At 37.1% G+C, this 27,618-nt stretch overlaps 1 protein-coding gene across 5 annotated transcripts in view; it reads right to left on the bottom strand.

The window, feature by feature from the left end:
- LOC128997695 (cerebellar degeneration-related protein 2-like) overlaps positions 1 to 27,618 on the bottom strand; it is a 141,229-nt gene that overhangs the window by 22,490 nt on the left and 91,121 nt on the right. The window lies entirely within an intron of this gene.

The following is a 27,618-nucleotide window of genomic DNA, read 5'->3' as shown; positions in this document are numbered from 1 at the left end:
TGTGAGAGATGAATGGATGTCATATGAATAAGTCATCCTAGGAACAAGCCGTAGTCTTAGATTATTTATAAATAGCAATAGCAATTATAAAAGCGTTAAGTAATAATTTGGCTTTCCAATGATGGAAAGCGCATTAGTCATCTTGTTTGTCTCGCCAAACAAATTCTGTCACTACGTATCTTTGAGAAAACGGCATAGTCTTTTCTTCGTATAGTTGCACAACACGTAATTAATAAATTGGTGGAATTAAACGTATCCTTTAACGGTTTGAATTTAATCAGAACAATTCAAGTGATAAAACCTAGAGTGTGCGGGCCGGAATTTTACACCCGGACTTTTTCCCCCTTATGAGTTTAGCTCAAAATGTACGGCCCGGATTTTTACCCCCCCCCCAAGGATTTTTAGCCCCAGAATTTTGCTTCCTGGCCAGATATAGAATTAGGTGAGAATAATTAACATTGTTTTTTAGAGAAGGACGTTTAAACAGACAACTATAATTCTTTACCACTGTTTAAATAACAATTTGTGGGCAAATTCAGTTTTCAGAGTGTTGAGGATATGACAATAGTTTTTGTTGACATTTTTCACGAAAACTGTAGGAAAACAACAATGTGTACATGTATTGAATGATTTTGAAATTTTGTTTACACGTTTAATTTGCTTACAACCTACAACATTCACAAAAACAGTGATAAATAATATTTACTGTCTAAACGCCTTTCTCTGAAAACGCCCATTATGTACAGAATTAATTATTCTCACTAATCTCTATACCTGGCGAGGGGGTAGATTTCTGGCAGTAAAATTCCGATGGTATATTTCCATTTACATCTACAATTGTCTAAAATTAAAGATTATATGGGCAGAGGGTAAAATTCCAAATTCACGCTCTATCTGTTTTCATTAGACTCCCAAATCAACGGGGATAAAATTCCGCCGGCGAACAAAATAGAGAGCGCTCAGGTTACTACGTCATAGTGACGTCCGCTCTGCTCTGGGGGATAATTCCATGGGGATGAAATTCCAGCGACTCTATTATTTTAATCATAAAATTTTCCTGGATCTGTAAATAATATTAATTGATGGGTTTGTGCGTGAAACAGGACGCACATTGAAGCTTGCCAAGTACAAGGGGGGCGACCACCGTCTATGGCTTCATTGCCATCCGACTCTTCGCAGATATGCTGATGTGCTTGATCAATTGCAGCAATGGGACATTATATGAGTAGTTTGACGAGTAAAGATAGTTTATGTAAAGTAGGCATACTGAAGACAATTTTAAATACAAATGAACACTATTAAAAAACTAAGAGAAATGTCAATGCGGATCCTATGGCTGTAAACCTTTAGTAAGCACCCGTTATAGCACCCCGTCGTCACGGCACACCGCTCACTCACTGTCCTTCCGACTGACTCCCTTTTATCGTTCACCTAGATATTTTGCTTGGCCATTCACAACAAATGTTATAATTACAAACATTTTCCTTGGCTGGAAAGACTTGCCTAACCACAATCGTATACAATGAGCGTTGTCCTTCGAGGTAATTTAAAACGGGAAACTGGGCTGGTATCTTGTAACACAACAACTTAGAGGCGAACCGATGGTTTACAATTGTAATTCAACTGTAATTTTATTCCGAATAGAATGATTATTAAGCCTCTTAAAATTTATTACAATGGTACTCTCAATTTGCGTAAAAAAATAAAAGTTAGTTTATTTTATCACATGTAGTTACACTATTCCACTAGTAAAGCTACTCTTGGGCCAGTCTTAAAGTACGGTAAGCAAAATTAAATACATTGGAAACTGATACTTTGAAAACTTACATTACAGTTCTCACATAAACTCCAACTCTTTGCTGTAGCCTCCAGTCGTGGTCACTCACTCACTCATACACAAGTGTCTTCTTACCTTGAAGCACTCCAGCTCTATGCTGTAATCCCAACATTCTAGAGATGAAGGAATCTCGACACTATAACTGCCTCCAGTCGTGGTCACTCACTCACTCCTACAAAAGTGTCTTACCTTGTGGTCCTCGCAGACACTCCAGCTCTATGCTGTAGTCCCAACATTCTAGAGAGGAAGGAATCTTGTCACCATCACTGCCTCCAGTCGTGGTTACTCACTCAATCTTACACAAGTGTCTTCTTACCTTGGGGACCTCGCAGACACTCCAGCTCTATGCTGTAGTCCTAACATTCTAGAGAGGAAGGAATCTTGTCACCATCACTGCCTCCAGTCGTGGTTACTCACTCAATCTTACACAAGTGTCTTCTTACCTTGGGGACCTCGCAGACACTCCAGCTCTATTCTGTAGTCCCAACATTCTAGAGAGGAAGGAATCTTGTCACCATCACTGCCTCCAGTCGTGGTTACTCACTCAATCTTACACAAGTGTCTTCTTACCTTGGGGACCTCGCAGACACTCCTGCTCTATGCTGTAGTCCCAACATTCTAGAGAGGAAGGACTCTCGTCAATATCACTGCCTCCAGTCGTGGTCACTCACTCATTCCTACACAAGTGTCCTACCTTGAGGTCCTCGCAGAAACTCCAGTTCTATGCTGTAGTCCCAACATTCTAGAGAGGAAGGAATCTTGTCACCATCACTGCCTCCAGTCGTGGTTACTCACTCAATCTTACACAAGTGTCTTCTTACCTTGGGGACCTCGCAGACACTCCTGCTCTATGCTGTAGTCCCAACATTCTAGAGAGGAAGGACTCTCGTCAATATCACTGCCTCCAGTCGTGGTCACTCACTCATTCCTACACAAGCGTCCTACCTTGAGGTCCTCGCAGAAACTCCTGCTCTATGCTGTAGTCCCAACATTCTAGAGAGGAAGGACTCTCGTCAATATCACTGCCTCCAGTCGTGGTCACTCACTCATTCCTACACAAGCGTCCTACCTTGGGGACCTCGCAGACACTCCTGCTCTATGCTGTAGTCCCAACATTCTAGAGAGGAAGGACTCTCGTCAATATCACTGCCTCCAGTCGTGGTCACTCACTCATTCCTACACAACCGTCCTACCTTGGGGACCTCGCAGACACTCCTGCTCTATGCTGTAGTCCCAACATTCTAGAGAGGAAGGACTCTCGTCAATATCACTGCCTCCAGTCGTGGTCACTCACTCAATCCTACACAAGTGTCCTACCTTGAGGTCCTCGCAGAAACTCCAGCTCTATGCTGTAGTCCCAACATTCTAGAGAGGAATGAATCTTGTCACCATCACTGTCTCCAGTCGTAGTCACTCACTCACTCCTACACAAGTGTCTTCTTACCTTGAGGTCCTCGCAGAAACTCCAGTTCTATGCTGTAGTCCCAACATTCTAGAGAGGAATGAATCTTGTCACCATCACTGTCTCCAGTCGTAGTCACTCACTCACTCCTACACAAGCGTCTTCTTACCTTGAGGTCCTCGCAGAAACTCCAGCTCTATGCTGTAGTCCCAACATTCTAGAGAGGAAGAACTCTCGTCACCATCACTGCCTCCAGTCGTGGTCACTCACTCACTCCTACACAAGTGTCTTCTTACCTTGAGGTCCTCGCAGAAACTCCAGTTCTATGCTGTAGTCCTAACATTCTAGAGAGGAAGGACTCTCGTCACTATCACTGCCTCCAGTCGTGGTCACTCACTCACTCCTACACAAGTGTCTTCTTACCTTGAGGTCCTCGCAGAAACTCCAGCTCTATGCTGTAGTCCCAACATTCTAGAGAGGAAGGAATCTCGTCACTATCACTGCCTCCAGTCGTGGTCACTCACTCACTCCTACACAAGCGTCTTCTTACCTTGAGGTCTTCGCAGAAACTCCAGTTCTATGCTGTAGTCCCAACATTCTAGAGAGGAAGAACTCTTGTCACTATCACTGCCTCCAGTCCCGGAACTCACTTACTCTTACACAAGAGTCCTCTTACCTTGAGGTCCTCGCAGACACTCCAGCTCTATGCTGTAGTCCCAACATTCTAGAGAGGAAGGACTCTCGTCACTATCACTGCCTCCAGTCCCGGAACTCACTTACTCTTACACAAGAGTCCTCTTACCTTGAGGTCCTCTCAGACACTCCAGCTCTATGCTGTAGTCCCAACATTCTAGAGAGGAAGGACTCTCGTCACCATCACTGCCTCCAGTCGTGGTCACTCACTCACTCCTACACAAGTGTCTTCTTACCTTTAGGTCCTCGCAGAAACTCCAGCTCTATGCTGTAGTCCCAACATTCTAGAGAGGAAGGAATCTCGTCACTATCACTGCCTCCAGTCGTGGTCACTCACTCACTCCTACACAAGTGTCTTCTTACCTTGAGGTCCTCGCAGAAACTCCAGTTCTATGCTGTAGTCCCAACATTCTAGAGAGGAAGAACTCTCGTCACTATCACTGCCTCCAGTCGTGGTCACTCACTCACTCCTACACAAGCGTCTTCTTACCTTGAGGTCTTCGCAGAAACTCCAGTTCTATGCTGTAGTCCCAACATTCTAGAGAGGAAGAACTCTCGTCACTATCACTGCCTCCAGTCGTGGTCACTCACTCACTCCTACACAAGCGTCTTCTTACCTTGAGGTCTTCGCAGAAACTCCAGTTCTATGCTGTAGTCCCAACATTCTAGAGAGGAAGAACTCTTGTCACTATCACTGCCTCCAGTCCCGGAACTCACTTACTCTTACACAAGAGTCCTCTTACCTTGAGGTCCTCGCAGACACTCCAGCTCTATGCTGTAGTCCCAACATTCTAGAGAGGAAGGACTCTCGTCACTATCACTGCCTCCAGTCCCGGAACTCACTTACTCTTACACAAGAGTCCTCTTACCTTGAGGTCCTCGCAGACACTCCAGCTCTATGCTGTAGTCCCAACATTCTAGAGAGGAAGGACTCTCGTCACCATCACTGCCTCCAGTCGTGGTCACTCCTTTGTTCATTTTGCATCACTCACTTGATGACACTTTTGTCTTGGCTCACTCTCTTCAATACACACAAGTCTATATGATTGAATAATTCGTTAATTGAGACTTTCTTTAAGTTATATTGTACTCATTTACGTGTAAAAGTAGACAACTAAAATTAAAATTGATTGGGTTATAGTTTTAATAGACTATATGTTTTATTAAAATTGTTTGTTTAAACATTCTAAAAGTTTTTTTTTTTAGAAAACATGAGGTCTTACAAGGTAAGTTTGGTAAAATTGTAAAAGTGTCTGCCTCTCACGTGTATACTAATTGTAGACAATATTGATATCCAACCTGATAAAATCGGGTTAATTTAAAAAACAAACACAACCAAAAGCAGGCAGACAGTAACGTAATGCGATGCAACTGATGTAACACTGGCCGCTTGCCGTGTGCATTGCAGGGTGTTATAGTGTTACAGGTACACGTATATGTCCTTCGAGATGACACTGGACAGGATCGAGTTACCAGTACCTATCTTACCAGGAGGCATTGTGTCAAGTTGTAATACGATTACTCGGTTTAACCTGTACGTGAAAACGGTCACAGTTCTCGCTAAATATTTACGTAAACAATTTCGGGTTTTTTTCTTGATTCTACAAGGACTATTATTAACAGACAACTGGGTTTATAAATGGTATGGTACATTTTACAAATTCGCTGCTAGAACAGTGGATGTCAGAAAACATAAAGTACATAAAATATTTCCACAATATATGGACAACCAAGTTGAGTGAAGTAATTTCTTACATCAAAAAGGTATGACTTTTTGATATGGGATGTTTCCTAATATTAGTATGTTAACTTTTAATTGCCTTAGTAAAAAGGGAGCTGTTTCGCATTTCAACACTAAACAGATACGTTAGCGTTTAGTAATTTCATTTGTTTAACTTTGGCATCTAAATTGGAATATCCAATAATTTGTAGGCAGTAGATCCAAGGAGAGTGCGAGTCGTGATTTGTCGATATTGACAGTGAGAGTGAATAACACGACACAATTAGCACGCGTGAGCGGCTACAATTCGCGAATTATGTAAGCGACTTTCAATCTCGTCCGTGGGGCGGAGAAAGGGAGCGATCTACGACGTGTCAGATCGGCGAGGATAGACACAGGGCTCGGGGCAGTTAGTGGTGGACTGGTGTGGCAGTGGCACCCAACTGTTAACAATAATGTGTACTCTCTTGGTGATATTTGTTTGGACACTTCTGATGTAGCCGCATTTTTTTATAGGCCTACTTAAATAATATAGTAAATTAAAGGCAATGTTGATCGATCTAACTTTTTTTAATGCTTCATTCACACGACACTCTGTTCATGTTTTATTTGTAGTTATGAAAAGTTTAATTATGTTTTAATTCACAACAAAAAGGGAAAAACTGTGAGAATTCACGTTCGCTTCCTTAGATCACTAAACTGCGTCTACCGTGTCGCAATGTTAATGTTATAAAATGCAATAATAATAAAGGATGCAAGGGGAATGGTGGGCTTAACTTGAGTATTACTGCTGAACAAGTTAGTTAAAAGTTAAGGATAGTTTTCCTAAACATTTTCCCATTTTTATTGCAATTCCGATACAAAGTATGCTACATAAGGTGCAACAACTTAGGGCGACTGAATCCACGTACATCACACGGGATCAGGCGATAGAAAATAAAATATTTGAACAAAGAATCCGACTCTCATTTCCTCAAGTCTGCATGCATACAAATTCTTGTATTTGTGAACCCCGTAGTATTAACATTTTACTGGCCAATGTTTCCTCCGCTGAGGAGTATCTTACACACATCACATGTAGCAATATTCATTGTACTCCCAGATCCCTTGGCTTATATGTGTAACCCGTGTGTTTAGTGGATGTCCGAAGCGCATTTGATGCCTAAAAAGGGAGCATCTCTAGAGGAGGAACCAATGCCGTTCTCTGTATTTTTCAGACTGATTTATAATCAAGATACAAAGTCACAGTTTGCCTACACTCTTCAAACATTTTTATTACGTTTATGTACTAGCGTGTTAAAATAAAATAAACGAATGTTTAACAATTTTTTACAATGTCGTAAGCGCATTTAGAACCATCGAGGAAATAAACTTATTTTGTATGAAAATAGAATTTTTCACTCCAAGGGAATTTTTAACACCAAAAAATAAATGAGAGGAGATTTCGAAGGTTTAGTAGCTGTTGGAAAACTACTTGTTACTTGTACGTCATGTAATTGATAATGGTCTCTGATTGTGCATTCTCCACCTGCATTTATCACATGTAGCCTATACACGGTCGGGTCAACTTTGCTATCAGAGATGACAGTGGAATATTTTCGCTCACATTATCTACGGTGGCACCCACATATTTGTAAGCAGGTACCTACTAGTAGTCCCGCATGTATGTGGCCACGTCGGTCGTGTTACACAAGTATTGCACTGTTACACACGTAACACAGTCGCTGTCACAAATCATCATTGTTAGTTAACTTCCTCCACATCAGTCATCCTCGCACACGCCCACTGCTCATTTACACATTCCTAAACTCAACTCTAGATAGCTGTTGACCGAGTTGTTATTTTATTGTTATATAAAACATACAAACTATTATAAAAGCAACAAAAAATCTTCAATAATAGGTTTTTTACATTGTCTTAACAATATAGTCCAGGGGCCGAAAACATGAATTTTGAAAAAATCTTCATTTAAAAATGAATATAAAATAAACTCAAACCTGCAATTAAGTGAGATATTCTTTTTGTGCATATATATGGAACGATATTGTGATGCTTGTTCATCATAATACTATGAATTTATCAAAGTGCATCAGTATTGATTTAGTTTGAGTGAATGTATAATATATTTTGAAATAACGTGGTTTTATCGTCTCTCTTTAGCAAGCTGTGTCTTGCAATGGTTTAGTGTTTTGGCGTTTGTAAAATATGAAACTATATTAAGATTATCAAATTTAATAAAATTACAAATACGAAAAGCTGCACGATCGCGTAATTAGCCAACTTATTTATCATACATAACAGCGTTTGTAAGTTTTTAAACATATCCTCTCGATTAAACTTAGATTATTTCAACATAAAGCACACATGATTGTGGTAAACAGCAAAAGTAGGTAACTAGTTCATGTTAGGAACTGGGAAACTAGGAAGCTAGAAGACCAAAGCACAATAGTACAATGACAACGACGTGAGGTGGGCATGTCCTGCGACTACCTAACTTCTCACAGACTTATGATAATGCAGTACTAAGTACAGCAATTATCTTGCTCATAATAAAGTACGTAAAATATCATTAGCCGTAATTACACCTGTTAAGTAACTGCCTTGCAAGTAAGACCGGAGAAAATCCGCTCCCTTTGGCAATACATCTGACATGAGACTTCCTTAATCGTCGGCACGTAACACTTTGGTACAGGTTAACAGTCAGTCTTGAATTATCGCTACGCACAATTGTCATTTGCGCTAAATATCCTAAAGGTTGCCTATCATTCAAATGTATCGTTACGTGTGATTGGTTGTATTCTACAATAAACATAATAACCACAATGGAGCTAACAGCATCATACAGTTTACAATAACTCTGTCTTAGTCCTGTTCAATATTCTGTGCAGCATAACAATCGCGAGCACTTCGTTCCTCTCCTCCAGTCTGACCTTGGACAATACAGAACATAGAGTATGTGTGGGTTAGCTGTCATGGTAGTGCGGGAACACACGGTCGTGTTCGTCGTATGTCGAGTGTTCAGGACGTCCAGTACCTCGTAAGATGTCCGACGAAACTGAGTGAGAAACAATAATTAGATGTCTCTCTCCTCCACACATCACTCCAGCACTACGAGATAACGATATCAATCTGTGATAACAACTCACGGTTTGAGGCTACTAATGACTCACTCAGGGTTGTTAGTTTATTGTTGGAACACAACTTTCCTCTTTAGTAAATTCAAGGTTGTATTGTTATCGTTAGTTTTTTTTTAAGATAAACTTTAGTACGATGTTTGAGGTTCGAGATACGAGGAATAGTGGTCAGATCTGACTGGTTCGCGGACTCTTTTGATATTATAATGTTGGTTTGCATGTTTGTTAGAGATTTGAACAAAATCGGTGTTTATTTTTTTTGCGATGCTTGACTTGCTCAACGTAATCTGTTGCACAGAGATATCGAATTATAGTCTACTGTGAAGAAATGGTAACAGTACATATAAATGCATTCATTTAAATATGTGATTGCTGTGATGAAACTAATTTGTACTCTCTTCGACAATGAACTATTATCATACAAAAAATTGAAAGAAGTATTAAAATCAAGTTATATTGGTAATTTTAGTCCGTGAGAAATTTAAAACTCATATTCTTTTTACCAATGCTCAGTTTTAAGAGCATTTAAAATTCATTACGATATAGGGCAATTTAAGAAACTTTTGGTTATGTGTTTTAACTTTTTAGCTGGGCATTTCCTCGTTTGACGTCACATTCATTTAGTTTAATTTGTGTAAACGACATAGGTATTAAGGTTAAATGTGTATTTCATTGCAAAAATAAATGCAGTAATGAATGATCACCACAGAACTACCATTTCAGAAATTTCAAAGATCGTGGACGACTTGCTTAGGCAAGTTAATTTAGACACTGACAGTTTATAACAGTAGCAAATTAAAGCACAATTTGTGAAAGGATACTAAAAATCTCGCAAATAACATTTTACATTAACACGATAGGCCTACTTACAATCGTCAACGTCTTCCATTCGAATTTGAAAACACAACAAACTACTAAAGTACAGAACTGCTAGTTGGCATACACATTATCGAAATAACAGTGACGCAAAGATAATAAAGGTCATTTTATCAATCAGCTAAAAACAATAGATACTCTTTATCTTGCCCAGTTAGCAGTTTCGAAGTCCATACTCGAGTACAATCAGTTCTACAATTATTAGTTGGATCCATACAATTCTGAACAGGGGAATTTAATGTAGGCAAAACCATTCCATGGTCATTATATTTGTGGATAATAATAGCATGAACATAAATAAATATAAGAAATAACAATAAATTAGACAAACATGTTTGATAGTTTATATGACGATTGTATAAATTTATCAAGCGGAAATACGTGGTTGGCGACTTAAATGACTAAACCAAGTGATTGTACATTTCCGGCAAAGAAAACCCAAGACAACAGATAACACAAATCTTGAAGCCTCGTCATTTCGTTAATGTCACATCGGATAATCCGTCCTTTTAGTTGATATTTCTGAGATATCAGATATAGTGTATATAGTGTATATAGTGGATATAGCGCAATATTGTGCGTATATTACATGGTAAAATAAGCGTTTATTTTTATGTTCGACCAAATATACAGTGTGGATCAGCCGAAACGTTATCATAACATTTTCCCCGGGTAAATTACAGAAACCCGTACAGAGAAGTTATGGTTACGCGAGGCAGGTGATGGTGTCTGGTATGGTATGTTAATTATCGTGATGTACCTCGCTCATCCGTCTCGCTCCGTTTACGGATTAAAATCTCGCTTTCTGAATCCGCGATTTGATTTCGCTGTCGATCCTTCGCAAATTTAACTAAATATTAAATGTTGAACTTTTGCCTCACCACATTCACTTGACAAACTCAATGGCAAGAAATTGTATTTGGTTTTTAACATAAGCAGAAGCTACATATTGCTTGTACAGTAATCAATCATACATCAGTATTTACGTATTGACAAAAGTCCAAGTTATATTGTTTTAAGTAAGGCTACATCTTTTAATAGGATACGCATATTCATTACGGAAAATTCTGACCAGGGTAATATTACTGAAGGTAACTTTAAGACAAACATCGTAGTATTCATGGAAGTGCTTTTGTGATAAAAATATTGTTTTTAGGGTTTATTTTTAAAAGTGTTTTCTTCAAGCAGCATCTTACGACCCTCAAAATATGCTTCATAGGCCTATTAGTTTTATATAATAAAATGTTTTGTTAAATGTGTTTTTAAAAATCCTTAAAAACATAACAACCAATATTTTTAAAAGTGTTTTCTTCAAGCAGCATCTTACGACCCTCAAAATATGCTTCATAGGCCTATTAGTTTTATATAATAAAATGTTTTGTTAAATGTGTTTTTAAAAATCCTTAAAAACATAACAACCCTATAACATACTTAACCTTGAACACTTAGCCAATTAATTTACTAGATATAATACGCATACGGCTAGAAAACGGCTGGACTGCTTCCCCTCTAAGGCTTTATTATTACTGTATTTAATTTTCAACGTCGAGTCAATATATAACACGATGAATTCGTTTTCTAAATTCATATGTGTTTTGCGGGGCATTGAGCCGCACAGGTTCACTAGTATAAACTAATTACACTACGAAATTGAAAACAACGAAAATACACAGACCGAACGAAGAAAACGAACTATATGTATGATGTTTTCTCATTGTATTAGTTTTAAACTACCGGCATGTGATGTAGACCTACTGTGTTTACTTCGAAAAATAAAGAGAAACCATTAAAATATTCGTGAAATAAACCCATTGCATTTTAGTCACGAATATTACAACAGACAGATCTTAGACACAAACAAATGACGTCACAGGCCCGAATATCCATACTGTAAAAGCAGGTTTGGATCTTTTTAAAAACATGTCGTTTGAGAACATGTTTACTTTAGGGCCAGAGGCGTAATTTTTTTTTGTTTATGATCCATACCGTAAATGTTCTAATATTCGTAAAATTGTTATTATTAAATAGATTTACGTAAGGGTTTTAATTCACAACATCTGTTTAATCTTTAAGATTTTTTGTAAGATATCATGTGTGCTATTTTAACTGATTATAACAGATGCACAATAATGGTTTATCAGATATAGTTCGGCCGCTTAGAAAGCGACCTCCTCCAGCATTGGTTTAGCATTAGCGCGCAGGTCGTTTTCTAAGCGGCCGAACTATACAATATAAAACAATGGATAAACCCATAGATAAATCATACTCCCAAAAACGAGATTAGTAAAAAAAAAACACAGATGAACAGATTTTAATGCACATAAAGCCTAAGGTAAAAAATACACACATATTCTATTCTAATCGAAGAAACAGATGGCTGTACGATCATAGTTCTCACAATTAATTCTATCAGTTCTCACAGTTTTTAAACCTTGGCAATGCTACAGCAATACTGAAAAGGTAGAAATAGACAAAATGTCGTGAATGACCAAGAAAGGAACACTTTCTCTATCAGAGACATTTCGCTAGATCAGTCCAGAGAAAACAGGTGTTTATTGGCGAGAGGGGAGTGGAGGGCAATTAAGTGTTCTCAGATTGGCAGCTCTGTAAACGACTTGCATGTGCAATGTCCATCAGCTGGTTTGATTGTTGCCAATACACTTAGATCGGGCAATTACTGAAATCCTACAATGAAGACATTATACCCGCTACCAACAAATAGGATACTTTCTTTTCTACCGTCGAGACCGGTAACTTTGATCTCTCAATGGTTTTGCTCAAGATCAACAGGACATCTGTTAACAATTCAAACAAAATTTTGTACTTTTTTACAATTCTCTTCAATAAGCTTTCGTTGAATCAAATTTATGATCATCAACTGACTGAATTTGCATAATTTTGGATTATGGTCCATTTTCCCACCAAAATTACAACTGTTATTTTTGAGTCGAATAAATCATTTGTGATCTATAACTCACACAATTAACTACAGTATCACGGTGGAAAACATCTAATTCAAAATTAACTGATGCATACTTCAACAAAAGAAAATTAAAATTAGAATAGCTTTGCAATAATATGATATTGGTGTTTTTATGCTGAAAGGATTTCGTAACCAAGGTTTAGCCAAGCTAAAAAGGGCATAAATGTGAATGTGACTTAGATTTGTTATAAATTCATGTTATTATAAGTATGAAAAATTTGAAAAACGTGGTTAAATAATCTTCATGTAAAAGGCTCTCACACAAGTCACGTGACATTCGCGCATGTTGGAAGGAAATAAAAGTGAGCAAAGCTCTTCGGTTGTTTGGCTATCTCTCGTGACAAAACATTCAGTTGACTTTCTAGCGCGCGTTCACTTTACTAATCCTTCTACTCGCTCCATTAGTACGCGTTCTGACTAGCTCTTACTCTCTAATTTCACCTAAGTATTCTAAATCTCCTCATTGAAACGTTTCCTTAGTAACAACCCTATACCGTAGATAACAATATATGCCTAGGTATACGTAGTGAATGCCATGATCTGAATGCGATATGATACGTGTCGAATCAACCCAAACATGCAGTTTCATTCATACATACCTAACTTTGGACATCACATAATCGGACACAGTAGTAGCTAACGATCAGAGTGCAACGACGATTAAATAACAATTAATTATTTACACCCAGGCGATTTTACCCAAATTAAAAATAATTTTATTAATAATTGACCATCCATTAATTCAGCGATGGGATATTTCAAAATTGTTCACCAATTAATTCATTAATGTTTATTGCTCGAACCACGCAAATCTACTAGCCTCCATTAAATCTTAAATTAGTGAACGTTCCCTTCAGAAGTTCCGGCAACCAATTATGATAAGATAGGCTTGTTTCAAGGTGCATTCCAATAATTAGCTAACAAGTGTAAACAATGATAAAACTCACAAGTCATGTAGCGTTGTAACAGTTAAAAGATTTATAATGTTGGGAGGGTCGTTATTTGTTTGACATCGGCTGGATTAACAATTTAAACCTTAATATCACGTTACTTATGAAATGTAATTAGGCAATTAATTAATTATTCATTAAGTAACAGTTGATCTCGGATACAGCATATTGTAAAGACCGGGATGTGGCCAATTTATATCTCCATTACTGTCTGCCTGCTGTAGCCTAGCGTCTGGGGGAATCATTCACTGTAGCAGCCTTCATTATTTTGCAATAAATCAATGGGAATCGTTGCCAAACTGTTATTAAATCAAGAAGCAATTTTCTATCAGTGTAACAATGTTGAAGTATTTACATCATTTTACTTGACATTTAATATTGCATAGTTGTATGGATTAATAATTTTACTTTTATATCAAAGTTCTTTAAATATAGACACAATATGATATGGATGTGTTAAATGATAAGAGTTGTACATTAAGGTCAGAAAATTGTAATAAGTTAATTGAATTAGGTCTACTTATGGTGAACAGTAAAATTACGCGAAATCTTTTATATATTACTATGAATATTTAAGTGAGATGACCATGTTATTATGTACAGCCCAACTCTATCTACAGAATTATCATAAGTGCTTGCTATGCATTGTTAGGTCAATAGTTCGGTTAAGTTATGGTGTTTTAAAACATAAATAAACAAATGAAAATAAAAATAACGTAGTACAAAAATGCATAATGTTTAAAGTGTTCAGATAAATAACAATTAGATATTTGCATTCAATGTTTAAAATAAGTAGCCTCCTGTATACATATTGAATATAAAATATTTTGTCGTATTTATAAAGTAGGAAACTTGAAACAAACAATTAGTTGTAAAACAACTACCTAGAATATCAAGTAAAAATATCTTATTTGACTTAAATCCAAACCATATATTAAAATCCGTGCATCAAAGTGCAGTAAACACAAACATAACAAATCCACAAACACTACGGAACACTGCGACACAATACAATGTGTAAATGCACTCGCCACCGCCACCGCCACAGCTGTGCCGACACTAGCGCCGCGCAGTCTCCTGGCGGAGAATGGCGGAACTACCTGCCGGCCGGCTCAACAGAGAAAGTTGTTTCAATCACTTTCAGTCCAATTTGCAGTAGCCTTTGGCGCGTTTAATAATCAATCAATCACTCATTACACGATTTTATGGAGCGTTGCGCGGTTAAGTGTGTAACAGTGAGTGGCTTGTTAACCACCCCGGCTGTACTTGATGGGGAAACTTTGAGAACAAGTGAGAGTAAACAAACCTTCTAAACGAGTCTATAAAACTACATTTTCAAGTATTGCTGTATCATTAAGTTGTAGACATATGGGTCTATTCTTAAATCTATGGTCGTATATTGTGTATGTATTGGGCTGACCCAGTTACATTTAACTATATATTTTATACGCTTTCGAAATTGTAATACTATATTAAACAATTTCTAACAATAATTCTCTCTTCAACAACGTATTGTGTACGTTGAAAGTAAACCATGCAAAGCCAAACAAAATATTTTCGACTTTTTATTGGGATTCCCAGAATTCCTTTATGGTATACTAATGTATGGTCTTGCCTATGTTTGCACAACTCAGTCATATATAGTAAACACACGTAAGTAGTTAATTGTTCAATATTGTTGTAAAGTAATGCTATTGTCCCAATCTTCACACAACTCAAGGACACACAAATAGTTAGTTATTGTGACTAAGTGACTGAGCCATAGTGACTGGCAAGGCGAATGACACCCGCAAGTCATGGAGATGAGCCTAACACTAATGGACATACAAGATAACATTACGTCTACATTACCATTACTGCTGGACTACAGGAGTATTCTCTTACCTGCAAACAAACAAGACATGTTAGACTGAGAGGTTCAAGTTATAGATCTCTTATACATGTTGGAAACAATGCATACAAAATCGGGAACACTGCTTCATTCGATCAACAATACAAACACAAGCATTATTATATCAAATGAAAAGTCAAATTACTATGCAGCAATAGTACGACATAATACTGCAATAAAACACATTTTAGAAGCACAACTCAACCAATGTTTTTGTAACATTTTCCTCGCATCTTTTCAAATACTATAAACATACATTTGATTTAACTTGTGATATTATAGATTGACTAAAGGAACCGTTAAACATTCCAACCACCAAGACCACGTGCGAAGGAAGAAGTTAGCTAAACATTGACCCTCGTCTCCCGGCTAACCCCTTAAAAGAAACTTCTACTGGGAGAAAAGATTTTAATGGCGAGAAAATGATACAAACAGACAAATTAGAAATGTGCTAATCGTGTTACTCACTAGACTAGACAAATAAAACAATTAGATACCGGTAGCGGTGAAAATAGAAATATACCTTACAAAATATTAAAGCTACATTAAAGCTTTAATATATGGCAGTTGGCAGTACCGCAGTACTGGTGTAATGGGACTTGCTGCTCCCCTCACCTCAGACAGAGTCGACAGACAGGTTTATTACACACTCAAGGACGACGACTCATCACACACTCATCTGAGGCCATCTCACTGGCTGAATCTCATGTTTCGCTATACAGCACGTTTCTGACAAAACTAAATAACACACCACTAAATTATTGATTCTGGTTATTTACAAGAAACTATGCAATCTAAGAAAGAGATGACAAAATGTCAACTCTAAAAGTATCATCAACCCACCAACTGCTACTGTCCATCAAATGTATCATCAACCCACAAACTTCTACCGTCCATCAAAAGTAATATCAACCTACCAACTGATACTGTCCATCAAATGTATCATCAACCCACCAACTGCTACTATCCATCAAAAGTATCATCAACCCACCAACTGCTACTGTCTATCAACAGTATCATCAACCCACCAACCTCTACTATCCATCAAAAGCATTATCAACCCACCAACTGCTACTGTCCATCAAAAATATCATCAACCCACCAACTGCTACTATCCATCAAATGTATCATCAACCCACCAACTTCTACCGTCCATCAAAAGTATTATCAACCCACCAACTGCTACTGTCCATCAAAAATATCATCAACCCACCAACTGCTACTGTCCATCAAAAATATCATCAACCCACTAACTGCTACTGTCCATCAAAAGTATCATCAACCCACCAACTGCTACTGTCCATCAAAAGTATCATCAACCTACCAACTTCTACTATCCATCAAAAGCATTATCAACCCACCAACTGCTAATGTCCATCAAAAATATCATCAACCCACCAACTGCTACTGTCCATCAAAAGTATCATCAACCCACCTACTTCTACTGTCCATCAAAAGTATCATCAACCCACCAACTGCTACTGTCCATCAAAAGTATCATCAACCCACCAACTGCTACTGTCCATCAAAAGTATCATCAACCCACCAACTGCTACTGTCCATCAAAAGTATCCTCAACCCACCTACTTCTACTGTCCATCAAAAGTATCATCAACCCACCAACTGCTACTGTCCATCAAAAGTATCATCAACCCACCAACTGCTACTGTCCATCAAAAGTATGATCAACCCACCAACTGCTATTGTCCATCAAAAGTATCATCAACCCACCAACTTCTACCGTCCATCAAAAGTATCATCAACCCACCAACTGCTACCGTTTATCAAAAGACGGTTTGTATTTGAATATTCTGAACAGACGGTATTCTATTCATACGTTCAATTATAATTTCTTCCAATGTTGTTTACATGGTTTAGACTCTTTTGTAAAAGTTAGAATCAAAGGTTATTCAAAACCAAGGCTAAATGTTAGGTTCCCAACTATTCCTTCCTGCAGTAGTGTGATACTCCAACGGCGTTAATATTTTAATAAACATGACATTTACATGTGTGTTAGTGGCAATAAACGTTGCGCATTATTCGTTGTTAGTGAATAAAAAATATAATTATTTTTCTTGAAAGGAAATGGAAATGATAGTGAATAGTGTATGAAAACACTGCAGCAGACTCAAGACCGTGAGACAGGAGGTGATCTGGAGCTGAAGTTTACAGTCTGTTGTAAAGTGAAAGGTGTAATATGTCACAAATTATAAAGCCAACAAGTCATCTTTCCGATAGGGTAAAAGTACTTTCTTTGTACTTTCACGATTAGGGCGTGTGCGGTGTGCACTACCTTCCCTTCCTCAGATCTATATCTGCCCAAGGGCCCCGGGGTGCAGCAATAGCGTTCTGATAGGGTGAACACTGCACTATCTACTGGTGGAGTGGGAATGTTTGTGGAGCATGGTCAGACGGTGTTTATATCAAAGGTGTTAAACTAATCAAATACATACATACTTTAGGTTTTATTTGTAAATTAACTAGATCGTCTACACTCAATACTAGCTAAAAGAGAGTGTAGATTTAGAAAGTCACACAGTGGTATTACCAACTGTTTTTAATCTTTTTTCAAACCATGAAACAAACCGGGTACAATAGTTGTTAGCATGAATAGCAGTATGGATCATAAACCTAAACAAATGACTAACTGGCCCGAATCCTATACTAATAACATTAACATAATGGTTACACAGTTCCATTTAAGCAATTTTTAATCTGGTTTACTTTCGGGCCAGTAACATAATTTGTTTATGTTTATGATGCACACCGTTTCTGTTCTAGTATTTGTATTGTGGTTTTTAGCAAAACAAAATACAGTACCAAATTTCGTAATTATTTCAAAGTTGTTTAACCAGATGGTTTACATAAGTTTTGGTACGTCTGCTGGGATGAGTTGTTATGAATATTGAAAGATATTTTGTTTACAAATTATCTAATGTTAAATATAAATAAACTAGTTGGATAACTTTTTTCACAGAAATGGTAGAATATAAACCAGTAGTTGTTGGTAAATCCAAAAGAGCTTTATCCATTGAGGAAGTAAAAGTCCCAGGAGAAACTGAGACGTTTTTCAAAGCATATTCTGAGAGGAACACATCGGTTCTTGTGCCTGAAAGCAGCCTAGAGGCAATGAGGAATCTAGTGAATTTAAACATCAGGAGAAGAGGGGATAGTTTGTTTTCAAGGTCGCCTGACATGAAAAGTGAAAAACAAAACTTACAGAGGTACTTGGATAAACTTGAACATCTTGCTCTCAAGTTGGACGAGTTTGAAAAAAATGAAGTTGAGGAATACGAACTCGATGAATCTGATTCTGGAAGTGAAGTGTTAGAGTCAGAGTCATTTGATAAAATTGGGGAAAGGGCTCCAAGTGAGGGCTGTGTCAAGAGGGATTCACATTGTATTTCCAGAACCTCATCGGTAGTTATGTCTCAGCAATTATCTGATGAAGAAAGAGAAGAGAACAATACTGAGATGGGTCCTCTTAACAATACTGGTCAGGATTTGGAGGCAAAATCATTTCGTTGGGAACACAATAATCGCTTCCAGGCAGCAGGTTCCATTGCAATGAACTATATAGACATACCCGAATACAAGATTAAACGTGTTTTAATTCACGGTTATTTCAAACGTGACAAGCAGCCTGTATTTATAATTCAGCCGTACAAAGGCGAGCCAGTACTTCAACGTACAAAGCCACTTCAATGTAAGGAAATTTCCGATGACGGCATACAAATTTCTGTTTGTGGAGAGTTTTACCCCCAAAATATTTTGGAAGAACGTGACAATATTCCAATGTCGCTTACAATAGGGAACCGACGGATAGTGATAGACGAACGTAGTATAATTTTCGAGGATGGAGTTGCTGATGTTTTAAGTACGGATGAAATACATATTGCTATCAGAGGAAATTTTATTAAACGGACGGCGGCTCCATTCTACACCCCCTCGTTGTGTATTGCAGTGAGAAGAAAGTGCTTAAGCAAAATCAAACGTTGCTATGAGAAAAGCATGAAAACAAATTACACATCATTTAGAGGCGAACTTGTCAATCATTCAAATTTAACTGCATACACAATTAATTCAAGAGGGTTTGAGTTGTCTCATACTCACAAAGAGGGGAGGGCCACCATTTACGAAACTAATCCTATCCAGAAGCCTAAAAAAATTAATTCTTCTGGTGAATTTAGCAAGTATGATGAGGTAGGAATTTATGAAAACCACCCAAGTAGTCCGAGGGCTACCAAAGATTTCAAGATCATAGCGAGCAAGACTGTATTCGGAAACGTGGATACAACAGACGATCAATGTCGCATCTATGAGTGCGGCAGCTGTTTTAAATGGAAAAGTGCAAATGACTTGGCAATGAAGCTAAGTGTTAGTCAAAGTAAAACCGAATACAGTAACATGGGAAGTGATCCAATTAAGTCTACCCATAAGGTAGCAAACCACACGAAAGTGAAACATGGAAAACTGAAAAACATAGAAATATGAGTAAAAAATTAAATAATGTTTTTATTTAAACGTCCTTAATTATACGTTGATTATGGTCTATGCCTGCCTACTGCCAGTCTCACAATGATTTGCGAATACTGTACAATGTTTCGCGAGTTTCTAGAACAAAACGCAATACTAGTTCGTTCTCTAGATTTATGTTGTTTTTTTAACATCATTACTACCGGTATACTGCATTTTTTTAATATATCTACAACTCTAAAATAAAAGTAAATGCTCAAGCCAAATTAGAGGCAAAGAATGGTTTTTCAAAACCTTAACAGAATTAGGAATCATGGTAGTACCAGAGCCCAGATTCGTTGGCAAGTTAACGGGTAAAAAGCTTTTAAAAGTAAAAAATGTTGATATCACAACTAACCAACATCAGACTTTACAAATCGTCCCTAAAATTTAACTGTGCCAGCGAACTGATGATCTTGACGCCGGGACAGAAAGGAGGCGTAAAGTAGAATTTTAATTAGATTTCAGATTACAAACACAAACATTGAACTATTAAGTTACTATGTATTATTTAAAAAAATAATATCAACAGGTAGTCGTAAAGACCAAAACAGTTTTGAATGTAGGCCTACATTTATTTTTATAATTTTCAAGTATCCTAGCTATTGAATCGTTTTTCTATGAATGTAAGTAAATCCATGTATGGTATACAACATTCTGATACTTATTTCTAACAAAAAAACATTTAACCAGGAAAGATTAGAATGAGTATTAAAATAAATAAATAAACTATGAAATATTGCGCTGGTTCATAGATTTATTCATGACCACACGGCTGCATATCATAGCGCTTTCCCCGCCACGGCTGGAAGCTCCAGATTCGCGAATAGCTGCGATTAAATCGACCAGCTGATAAGATGATACGGCGAGTGACCTTGGCGGGAAAGTACGCGAGCTGGTGACCAATTATGGAATATTTTCACGGATCGTGGTCTTTTATGTTCCACAAAGGTCAAGTTAAACCTTCTCTCAGAATGCATTGTAGTGGATCTTACGATTATTTAATTATTATTTTTAATCAATGTCAATATTAGTGCATTTGGCTTTTTATTGGCCTCTTATTATAGAAATTGTAATTCATCATCGATACCTTATCGTTAAACCAGATAAAATATTGAGCCTCTTGTTGATCGATGATTAACCAATAACAGCGGATGAATTCAATAACAATGAATCGTCCTCGTATCATGTTAAGATTAATAAAGTTTTCTCAAATAAAAATAAGACAATTCTCATACTGCTATAATCTAACAATTACACAAATCAAAGGAACTAGAGTCAAGCAAACGCATTTATATAACCTTAGTCTTATTATTTTACTAAGGATGTGGAAACGAAGCTTCCGCATGGTTGTATGCAACATTACATACCGGACTCGTTTTATACACTGGGTATAATATGTATGTGTATATGTGGCTAATGACACTGATGTTACATGCGATGCACGACCACATAAGACATAAAGGTAACGGTGTTAAATAATGTATTTACCTATTATATCATGCTCTGATCTGATGACTGCCATGGGTTTAAATTGACGTACAGTTACAATAACCGTATGGTTCTAAAAATATCTAAAAAGTCTTCTTAAAACTCGGAATACAGTTACATCCATACACTATGTCGAGGTAATTATACATCATAGTTAGTAATCCACTACAGTAACAAATTTCAACTGGCTGCTGAGTCAACACTGCCATCACCATATCGAATGTTTAGCACTCTTCTGTGAAAGAAGTTCAATCGGTCAACAATCAGCTGGTTGGTATTATTGAATGGGGGTAAATATTTGCAGAGCTTGCGACGTAGGCCTAAATAAGAGCAGCCAAGGAGGCAGACTGTCAAGAGCTCGGCTAGACGTGGACAATCGATCTTGGTTTCCTTTGAGTTACTAAGTAAAGTACCTCGAGTGTTGTCAGCGTTCAAGTGGCTTTGTCAATACAGTGCATACTTTCAGAAGCAACTAAACAGAACTGTAGTTGTATTGGAAAATATATTTGTGAAAGTGTTGTTAAGTTTAATTGGGTAGAGCAATAGACCAGAATTTAAATTCAATGGTACGATATTTTACTACTCAAAGTAAAATTAATATGAAGGTTATGTAGGGTTATAAAGCACTTGACTGTATAGGTAAACATAGTTTCTCAGTTTTCTTTAATACCATTCTTACTAACATTCGCACATCTTTGAAGCCCTATTGCTACCTCTCTGACGGACGCACAGACACACACAAGCAGCTGGTTACTGTGGCGCTCACCATATGACGAATGACGTCACCACAATATGATCTTGCAACCTTACTATAACCCCCGTCACGCCGAGTCACTTCCTCCCCGTGCTCCGTGCTAGGCATGTAACATGTAACGGTGACGTGAACTTGGCTCGGGATATGTTAGTACGGTAATCGATTCTTGTGACAAATTCACCGCGAGGTAGTAGGCCTAAAACTTGTGAATAAACTTTTTCTATAATTTGAGCCAAAATCTGTACTGTACATATAAGATGCTTTAATTGTTGTACCATAACTATATAAAGATAAATCAATGGGATAATATTTTAATCGCTTTTTACCTAGCTAGGAGGAATTCCATGTCCATGCCATATACTATACACATCACTACTGCACTGCACTAGTGTGGAAAGAAACCAGAACCATAGCTTTCTTGTCCATACTTGGATACGAATTGTGTCAACTGGGTTTGACGTTTGTGTGAAGTAAAACCAACTTTCCCACAACTCGTTATGTTATGTGCAAAGAGATAAGATCATAAGATACCTCATAATGTTTATATAATGTAATCTTTGCAGACAGCCAGTGTGGAGCTCATAGTAGGGTGTGGAGGTTGAATTATTTACTTGTATTAATATAGAACAACTGGACCCCGGTAGGAAAAACAACATGCTCAAAATCATACAATGATGACAAACATGATAGCTATTTATAGCATACACTACTGCCCCTTGACTCTACGTTGTCAAGATAAAGACTCATCCTTAGAAAAATTGACGTTGTAGTAGTGTGTGTCTTATCTTCAACTGAGCCGAGTAGTTAGTACAACTACAGATCAATCACCGTAATCTGCTGAGACAACTCGGATTTAAGCACAGTACAGTATACAGATACATGTTCAAATCAGACTTCCTTACAAATTGTAAATTTACAAAATAAACTTGTCTTATAACTCACTGTGTTAAATCAAATACAATCTTAAGTTTTACCGATGTAATTACCTGTAGGCCCTTTCCCATGAAAATTAGTCAGTGTAATAATTTATATCCAAATCACAATTCAACAAGTGTATGCTTAGTCTATTATTCTACACTCAAGAATTTGATTGGCGTACTCAATAAAAAAAAACTAGATGTCGTCCAGTAGTCGAAAACTCGACCACAAAATATGTAGGCAACAGTTGGATTTTTTAGCTAGAAGCGGTTGAGGTATGTTGTTCATCTATGAGGATGAACCTTTTTGGCTATAGTGAATGATATAATGTATTCAATGTTCACATGTCAATTGTTGAGGTTAAATCAAAATAAACAAACTGGCATGCTGTCAATTAATTAGGGACAATGTTGTATTACTTACGAAAGAATGTTCGTTTTTAAGATCAAATAAATTAATTTAGTATATGTCATTGTCTGATTTATTTGAAAACATTCAGTATTTAGGCTACTGCATTTTATAACCAAACTCGAATCTCGCTCCCTTAGCCTATCGTATAACGTTTTCCTGTTTGGTACCTGGTAAACTTATCAGAGTGCATAAGTGAATTATTAGCAATACAATTTAATTGTTAATTATAATTTAGATGGGTCAAATTCAAAACATTAGTCTATAAAAGTTTATCTCGTCATCTCGAGAGTATATAATTCGGACCCCTAACTTGAAACCCTTAAAAGATGGGTCTGGATCTTAAGATATTTGCAAACGAAACGTAAATCATCATTATGTCCCAACAGTTTATCATGTGTATCCCAGGGACAGCAACTTTATTATTCTATTAATATAATAATCGACATTAATTTTGCAAGAAGATTCAATATTTATATATTTGCTCATGTTAAATTAATTATTTTCAAAGTAACCATCACTTAATTCGAAGAAAATAATTAAATAAAAATGTATTCATTAGTTGATTTGGAATTAGGAATCACGTCTCTATTTCACAGTAAATATTCTCTAATGATCAAGTGATTTTATTAAAGTAGAGTAGGTATATTTAACTATTGTCAAAGAATACAATATGCCAGTTTGTTTGTTTTCATTTAACCCTCAAAATTTAACATGTATGAACACATGATCGCACGAAAAAGGTTCATCTTCAAAGATATTGCACCACACCTTAACCACTTCTAGCCAAAAAATCCAATTGCATTGTACAGACTTCTCTATTTTTCACCCATACACTGTAAATAAAACATGTGTTTGGAATTGCTTACATTTGTTTTGATTTTCTGTTTATATTTCGTTGTTATTTCGTCACCAGCATGGCAACCCATAAAGCCCATGTAATTTTTTTTAATTTCCAATTCATTTTTTGGGCTTATTTTTGAGCCTATTTTAACCCATTTAGGCCCAAATTATTTTTTTTTCAAAAAACCTATAATTTTTATTTTTTTCAATAGTTTATAGTATAAAACTAACACCTTAAACAAAATTTTGAGTTTCTAATTGTTTTATATAAAATAATTAGTGTTCCCAAATGGGAACAGTGGGAGCGAACGGGGTGCCATTTTTTATATATAAGGATCTTTAGTAAGCATTATAGGATTATTTATAAAATCATTTTACAAGGCAAGATAACATTTTATTTACATACATATGAGGAAATACGAGTGTTACATACATATTGATACTTAGCCTACTTAGGCTCACAGTGAAAGGTCTCAAAACAATGCTGGTGCAAAGCGACATTACATTTCTTACATTTCAGCCTAGCGTTTTTCTTACACAGTGCACAGCGAGATTGTTTCGCATTGCTGGCTATGAAATGACCAATTCTGTCGAACCGCGTTTCATCCATTACACGTGACTCAACTGGATTTACAAGCCTAGGAGGTCTTCCCAGGGTCAAGCGTTGGCTGTATTTCTGAAGGTATGATTTGCAAATCACTCTAGTAAAGCCTAGGAGGTCAAGCTGCTCACTCTTGTTTTGAACAGCATATCTGTGAAGCTGCCAGGCATTGTTCACTGACACATTCAATGGAAAACATAGCAGTTGCCAGTACCACTTCTTCCCTCTTATGTTGATTCTTAGCTTTGCTATGTTCTCATCTAGGCGATCAACCCCTCCCATGTAGGCATTATATAAAACAAAACATGCTGGCTGATCAACATTTATGTAGGCTTTACTTGATTGGCTAAACCTCTTTGCTTTTCCGATTGGTGAAGATCCAGCTTGCGTTGATGCTATGGTTACTACATTATTGTCGTTGTATCGGATGAGTGTGATATCAGTCTCTTCATTGGTTACCTGCACATGACTTCCACGCGGAAGCTTCTTCATTTCTTTTTTTGAAGGCAATGGAGCACCTAGTGATCTATTTATTCGAAGTGTTCCAGTCCCATGGGTTCCATTTTCTTTCAGTCTTTTCAGTAATGGGATGCTCGTAAAAAAGTTATCAAAAAATATGCTTACTTCTTTATTAGGTAGCTTTTCCACAAGATCCATAACAACAGACCCACCAAGTCCTAGATCTGGTCGTGTGTTTCCAGATTTTTTGCCTTGATATGGGATTGCCTGTATCAGATAACCCAATCGTGTGCACAAACACCAAACTTTGAATCCAAATCTTATGGGTTTACCGTGCATATGTTGCTTAGCACCGTGCCTACCATAATACGGTATCATAGACTCATCAACACTTAGATTATTGTCTCCTGGGAAAAACTTCAACCATTTCTCATTTATTTTTTCCCATAGTGGTGAAACCTTGGCAAAACGATCTCCTTTTGCCAAGTTATGATTATCACACACGTGAAAATATTTCATGATTTGTATGAAGCGGTTACGAGCCATTGCATTACTGACTGCTTGGTTATTGCAGTCAGGGCTCTGCTCCCAATACATACGGAGTCTTGGCACTTGACAATAACCACTGAGAAGAAGAATGGCTAAAAAGACTTTAGTTTCTTCAGTGGTGAGCTTTAGATTGTGTTCTCCATTTTGGAAAGCATTAAGGTTTGTGAGGTTCCGGATTAGATCGATGACTTCATCATCATAGAACAGTTCAAAAAGCTTTACAGGTGAACCATCACTGTTTTTTAGCCAATCCGGGAGCTCAAACTCTCTTTCTTCATATCTTGGAATATCTTTAGTAACCCAGACTAGTGGGGGTTTTGTAGTTTTACTACTTGTTTTACCTTTCCCATTTTTCCCCACTAAAGATTTAGAAGACTTTGATTGTTTTTTTACTTTAGCTTTAGGTGTACTGTCTATATTAGATTTATTTTTCCTTTTCCTCTCCCTTTTTCTAACATCTATAAGCGTTACTACGTCATGGCTACTACTAAGCTGAGGCTCACCTGAGGAAAGGACGATTGCTGTACCACTATTTTCTTCTGCAATAGCACTGTTTTGCTCAGGTTTTTCATCATCTTGTCCTGAATTATCTCGTTCTGGATTATCTTGTTTTGAATCATCCTGTCCTGGATCATCTTGGCCTGGACCATCTTGTCCTAAATCATCTTCTTCTGGATATCCTTGTACTGGATCTTGTAGGTCTTCAACCACTTCCAAGTTCTGGTCATCAATGATTTCATAAGGCTCGTCCATAACATCCTGTAGTGTTCCTATTTCCACGGTAACAACCTCTCCGTCAATAACCTTCCGAATTGTAGACTCAGCATTCGAAAGTAGCTGGTTTCTAGACAATCTTGAAAAATCAACTTCATCTTCTTCTCCACTATCAGCATCAGAATGTATGCCTTCGTTTGGTACGATGACGATTTCACCATCCAAAACATCAGTTTCGTCTTCTAAAATGTCCTGAATTTGGTTCAGAGTAAGGCTGAAACAAAACCGAAATACTATAACAACCTTTCTACTTACTTAATCAGCCCCTAATAGGTACAATAAAATAAATATAATAACCAACCTATTCAATCCCATTGTTCCCAAATGGGAACAAAATAATAAATGTAATGACCAACCTACTCGATCCCATTGTTCCCAAAAGGGAACAACAATGTTTACACATAGATTAGTCACATCTAAGCTATCACAATTATACAAATATGTATTGAATCCATTGGCTTAGTGTATTAACAATATTAATTGTAATAGTAATTAGCAATATCACTAAATAACAAAGATTAACAGCTTACCTTTCATAATAAGTCATGGTGACAAAACATAACCTCAAAATGAACTACTGCTGCTCCAATGCAATGTGCTCAAGAAAAACAACAGGTGTGTTAGAGTAAACAGGGGTACCATACACACAGGACTGCAGTAAAAAATTCCCTCTAAAACATGAAATTTCCCACTTTATGGGGGAAAAAGTAAATGTTCCCAAATGGGAACAGCGGATCTAAACGGGTTAATTTTTAAAGGGATTCTGCACATCTACAGGAAAATATCTTTCTAACAGTAGCCTATGCGTAAATTTTCCCTG

The sequence above is a fragment of the Macrosteles quadrilineatus genome, unplaced genomic scaffold, assembly GCF_028750875.1.
Source record: "Macrosteles quadrilineatus isolate MER2022 unplaced genomic scaffold, UCM_ALF_1.0 Scaffold_1__1_contigs__length_201487025, whole genome shotgun sequence".
Classification (NCBI taxonomy): domain Eukaryota; kingdom Metazoa; phylum Arthropoda; class Insecta; order Hemiptera; family Cicadellidae; genus Macrosteles; species Macrosteles quadrilineatus.
Note: the sequence above shows the minus strand (reverse complement) of the source record. Positions and strands in the feature narration are given on the sequence as shown.